The sequence below is a fragment of the Solea solea genome, chromosome 9, assembly GCF_958295425.1.
Source record: "Solea solea chromosome 9, fSolSol10.1, whole genome shotgun sequence".
Taxonomy (NCBI): Eukaryota; Metazoa; Chordata; class Actinopteri; order Pleuronectiformes; family Soleidae; genus Solea; species Solea solea.
The window spans coordinates 19,024,015-19,030,163 of NC_081142.1; positions in this window are offsets into that span (position 1 = coordinate 19,024,015).

Consider the following 6,149-nt stretch of genomic DNA (forward strand, 5'->3'; position numbering starts at 1 on the left):
CGAATAAGATCAAATTTAAGATGTGGCATGACAAGTGACATTAATATAACGAGTGTATGCACCATTCTTGTGTATGTGGCGTATGTCCATATCATTTTACATTATAAAATTATAATGTATAATTATATATACATTATAATTTTATTAATATGTTTAATTTAAATACTGGCTTCACTGATAACAATGGTTTCTGGGCCAACTTGCTAATTGTGAAAGTGGAACGTTCCAGAACAGGGGAATGTGATGTTGTGATTCAACAAAATGCATGATTTTAGTTTTTAGTTCATTTTTTATTTCACTTGTCGCTCTATTCCCGTCTTCAAACAAACCTGTTACTAAAGTAGGACATTAACAAACATGTTCTGAGTCCCTCACGCACGCCTGTCGTGTGACACTGTGTCATGTCAAACAGACACAAACACAGCTGAAGTTCATACCGAGCGTGAGTATGTCATCCCCATTGGCCCAGAGCAGAATCTGGAATGCAACCCGTCCAGATACACTGCAGTTACCTGGAAAATGACCACTGATAATATGTAACAAGGTGTGCTGAAAGCACAGTGAACAGTTTGTGTTTGGGTGATTAACTAATATGTCCTTTGTGGTGATGCAGCGATACATAAATAATCAAAGTCACAAAACATGTGACTCTCTCAACATCATCTCACTCAAAAACGATATATTATACATTTCTGCGAGAGGCCGGCTGATCATATGGATAATCATTGGCTCTTACAGGTGACAAGGAAAACTAGATTATAGAAGTACAGTAAAACTAAAACACTTCAATGGGCCCTTTGCACAGCAGCCACTTTCACATGTTTAACCTGACATGGGGCCGTCGTAGCACGTAGCAACAACCACGCTATGAAGCCACATCTAACTTTTCTAAACACAGACATGGTGCATGTCCATGGAAAGGTTAGAAACTCGACCAAAAGCTCATAAAAAAACACTCTATGAAAACACAGTTAAAACACCAATAAAGCAACCCAGCAGGTGTAGAAAACACCCACAACCGACTTTAAACAAAAAAAAACATCACTTTACAACCAAGACAGTGGCATCTTACACTTCTGACGGAAGTTCTCTTCATTTTGATACCAAGATAATTCACATGGAGCTTGGAATTGAAATATTGGGCATGTCATTTTCCAAGCAGGGGGCCTCCCAAAAAAGAGCAGCGGGGATGAAGGGGTTAAAGCGCAGGCTCTGTTCAGTTTACGGAAATCAGAGTAGTTACGTGCAAACCAGCACTTTTAACTTTTAATGGAATTAATTGGAAGACAATTAATGGAATGCAGCCATCATTAATTTGATTACTTATACCTGGGACTTCCCTATTGAGACTTTAAGTGAGACTTTCAAATCTCAGCGGATTGAACTACTCTTTTTTCTCCTCCGTGTCCTGACAGAGCCGTTGTTTATGTGATCAGTAAAGCGTCTGTTTTTCCTGCTTAAGTATGTCCAAATGTGTGCTGTGAAAAAGAGCCTTTAAAGGTACAGAGGAATCTGTAATGAAATATTCGCAAAAAAAAAATATTCGTTTCATTTAGCAGCACAGATTGTTCTAAATACTACAAAAAACGAAAACACTATGTGTTGGGGAGGTGGTTTACACGTGGGTTACACTTTTATAATAAGATTTCCACAAACACCACAGTCGATTCACACACACACACACACGTAGGTGAAAAAAATAACAATATGACTGATACAAGAAGCAAATAAAAACGAGGCAGTTAATGTAGTTTTTATAAACCTAAATCAGCTGAATAATCAAGTAAAATAATACTGTTCCCTGTTAACCTTGTCACAGTCTAATAATCTCATAGGTGAAACTGTTATAAAAAGCTTTGTGACCAGTGAAGCTGAAAAGATATGAGGATGAGGAAGATCGATGCTGGTCATAAACATATCAAATACAAGCACTGTCTTCTGTCTGTCTGTATTCTACAGATTCTACAGCTGGACAAGACGACCAAAAACAATATTGTAACTACGCAAAGGTGATCATTTTCACAATAGAGATTAAGTTTTGCTCTCCAGCGACAGTTAATTGTAGTTTTCAAATTCTTTATGGACAGAAAACAACAAACAAAAAGAACATTAAAAGACTAAGATTAAACCGTTTAGGGAGCAATTATGTGACGAGTATCTGCACAACGTATGAAGAGTATGTCCATATAGATTGAGGCTTTGATTATACAGTGCTTAACAAATGTATTCATTCACCCGTCTTAAGAAGTCTTTTGCCAAATCACAAACGGAATTCATCTTTTTTATACCCAGTTGAGTCGGCTCACTGGGCTTGAAATTAATCAATCATTAAACATTAAAAACCACTAAACCTAATTTTTCTCTTCAGGAATGCCAGTAAATAACTATAATTTGTAATCGTAATCAAGATAATAATTATATTTTAGCATTAAAAATATCATTTGGGTGAAAGAGCTTCTACATACTGGTGTATTAACCATTTCAGAAACATAAAAAAAATGATTTTGATAATTAACAATGCTGTCAATTTAGGGCAGCTGTGGCTTTGTGTGAATGTCTAATACATTTGTTAAGCACTGTATATTGTATATTGCCAAGATTGACTGTACAGACGAAATAGGCAGCTGCAGACACAGTTAATTGAAATTAAAAGTTAAGATGCCAAAATGCAAAAGGAATGAACTACTAGTCTAAGTAGCAAAGATACTTCGTGATTTACTAAGACTTATAATACGGCTAAATTAAATTTTTATTAAATTTCTCTCTCTTGTAATCGCTTGTAAGTTGCTTTGGATAAAAGCGTCTGCTAAATGCTTAAATGTAAATATAAATTTGATTAGGTTTTTTTGTAGAAAACATATCAAAAGATAGAAAAGTACATAAAGTCAGCATCACAGGTTGTATAAGAGATACTAAATAAAGCAGGGAGCTGAACAAACTGACCCTAATCCATCCCCTTAAATTAAGTGTTTGGCACATACGGACAACAGAAACCGGATACAGTAAGTTATACATCAACAAACAGGTGTTGGAGAAATTCAGCTTCAACAATTGTAAACTGTAAAAATTCAACAATTAGCACTCTCTAGTCATTCAACTGCATGTATTTGAATTATAAATAAACAAATAAAAAGTCAGATTTATTCACAACACACCTTAATCGACATTTCTGTCAAGTGTGCCACTGTGATTTGATTAAGCATTACCAGGCACAGTGCTTTGGTGAGATTTTATAAAACTAGAGTAAATCCTTTGGTTCAGATGTTTTTTGACAGTTGATGACAACACAAAAATGTCTGGAGGAAAAAAAGGCAAGATACAAACTGGAAATGTGGCGGACGACATGAGAGAAGTGAGCAGCTGGCAGTATGATGATAACAACGGTAAAATATAATGCCATCATCACTATCGGGAGTTTTTTCTCATCCTGGACTGAACAAAAGCATTAAAAGTTTGTACGTCACTGGATTGAGGAGTGGCCAAAACAGTTTTGCATGACATTGCGCTTATTTACAACAGATGAATTATTGTGATTGTTCTTCCATAGCTGACACCCTTAATTATCCTTATTATAGCTATTACTGTTATTATTATCATCAAATAATCAGTGGCTAAGAAGAATAGGGAATGGAACAAGCAAAGGTGCAACAGGTAACAGAAACTTAGCCGTAACCTCCAAAATCACAAGAAAATCTTCTTTTCACTTTTCACTGTATCTTCACTTCTTCACGAATATGTTTACATGTGTAAAATGAACTAATCCCTTATCTGCCCCTCGATACTTTACTGCCATCTAGTGTATCAGTGTACAAATGCTCTCTGGTTTCACACAGGTGTTTGGATCTTATTTGATTGTGGAAAGACATTTATTGGTTTAAAAATGACCATCTTTCAGCTGTGTGCCAATGTATCATTTTAATCAGCTGGAGTCTCTGATGAACCCTTTGTGCCAAAAACTGTTTGTGAAGTTGTCTGTGATGTGTCAAACTATATGACCAAGTACTTTTTGGGCACAGCGCCCCACTGAAGAATTCAATTGCTGAAGTGCAATGGTTCACTTCACTTCAATTATACAATTAAACTAAATCACATGTACATGTTTGTGACCCTTTTTTTTTTTGATTGTTTTTGGGGGTTTTTAGCTCCTCAGCTTCCGCCTGCACCATCCTCTTGACACAGAAAGTTCCACAAAAGTGCTGCAAACATGGGGAATAATCCTTCCCACAGAACGTAAAATTAAATCACATAACTTAACATGGTACATATGAGTACTAACACTTTTCAGCTGCTTCTAAACGGCGTGATCTACTCTAACTGTGACCCTCCACAATTACACAACTTATATGAACATCCTGGGGGGGGGGGTGGGTGTTTATAGGTCAGGCTTTAAAATGTTTTTTTTTAATTTTTTTATTATGTGTTGTTGAGTCAAACTTTATTTATTTTAGTTTATTTTATGTCGCATTTTTAGTAGTTTAGTAGTTTAGTAGTAATAATTGCGCAGAAGTCACGAAAATAGACGTTTTTCTTTTCTTTTCACGAGCCAAGAGAACTTTGAACAGTGACGTGTTTCCAAATTTCACAAATCCAATGGAATTTTAAATATACTTTTTGCTCAGGTGTGTTTATATATAGTTGATGAAAATCGATTTTTTTTTTTCATCAGATTGCCTATAGGTCATGCTAAAAATAGGTATATTCTTATAGCCTCTGTATATACTGTACGTTTAACATAGTCATGGAAAAAAGCAGCCAAAATGCTCTGTAGTCTAAGGGTTAAAGGGCTGTTTCGCCCATTTTTTTCCAAGTATCAACTTAAGATCCTTGTGATGATGCTGTGCTTATCTCACTCTCTGTATATAGTGTACATAATGGAAAAAGGCAGCCAAACTGCTCTGTGTTCTAAGGGTTAAAGCAAAGAGCCACATGAAATCATAATTAAAAGAAATCATTATGTTCTTAAATGAAATGTTCTGGCCACTCCTGACACAGCCAGTGCAGTGTATTCTATTCAAATGAACTGAATGTAATTAGGGCACCTCACAAGAGGAAGTACACCAGTATTTTTGACTAAACACACATAATAGTTCATCATTAATCTGGAACTGACACCCAGCTGCACAGAAGAGTTTTAAATTATGCTCGAGATATATTTAATGTGTGTGTGTGTTGTTGTTGGTGGGGATTGTGTATACGCTTTTTGGTCAAAGTGCCAAAATATTAGGACTGAGATGATTGCTGAAGTTTTTGTTATGTTGACTGAAGGGTTAATGTCAACGTCCTGTCCAAATGTTAAATTGCTGTGTCTGATACAAAAGGGCGTAAGACACGCGAACAGTGCCATAAATCAAGGTGGGAGAGCGCTCTCTCTTGTTATAGCAAATTAAACAAAAGGGCATGAAGATTACAGCCTTTGATTATCTGCATGTATACAGACAGTGGACAAGTGGAAATTAGTGGTTGGAAGCAGTTCAGTTTGAATTCAGATTGTACTTGGAATTAAAAAACAGCTGCTGAACCCTTGAGTAAACCACACATCCACTGTCTAGGGAGAGATGGAAGGGTCATCCTGGAAAGTAAAAAAAAATTAGTCCACGTGTCTGTACAATAGATCTGTTTTCTGTTTGATTACAACAGTTCTGATCATTTTTATATAGTTAAAATTCCTGAATTTGCACTTTTACTGTTCAAACACAGGGGAGCAACGCGAGGTGCGGCAGCAGTGAGTCTCACCTCAAGTCATCTCACCTAATCTCACCTCACCTTGGACTGTGCTCTCCCTCACACACTTTCCACTGTCCTCTGGCTATTATCTTTAATGAATGTGCGTGACACATTTAGTTTTGCTGATTGGACATAAATACCGGCTCATGGAGACAGGCATCCAGTCACGTCCATTATTAGGCCTGACATCTGAGGGCGTACTTTTATGAGCTCTGAGAGGCGAGGAACTGACAGATTGGTGGACCTACAGTATCTATTAGAGCTATACTGCATGTGAAACGGCTCTGCTTTGCTAAGAAGTGGCTGCATTTCACTAGAAAAAGCGGCAGAGTGAGTGTGATGTGAGTTTTGTTGAAGTTGTAATAAAACAACCACAGTAAGAGGAAACTGGCACATGAATCTTAAAATGCTGTATTCCAGTCTTT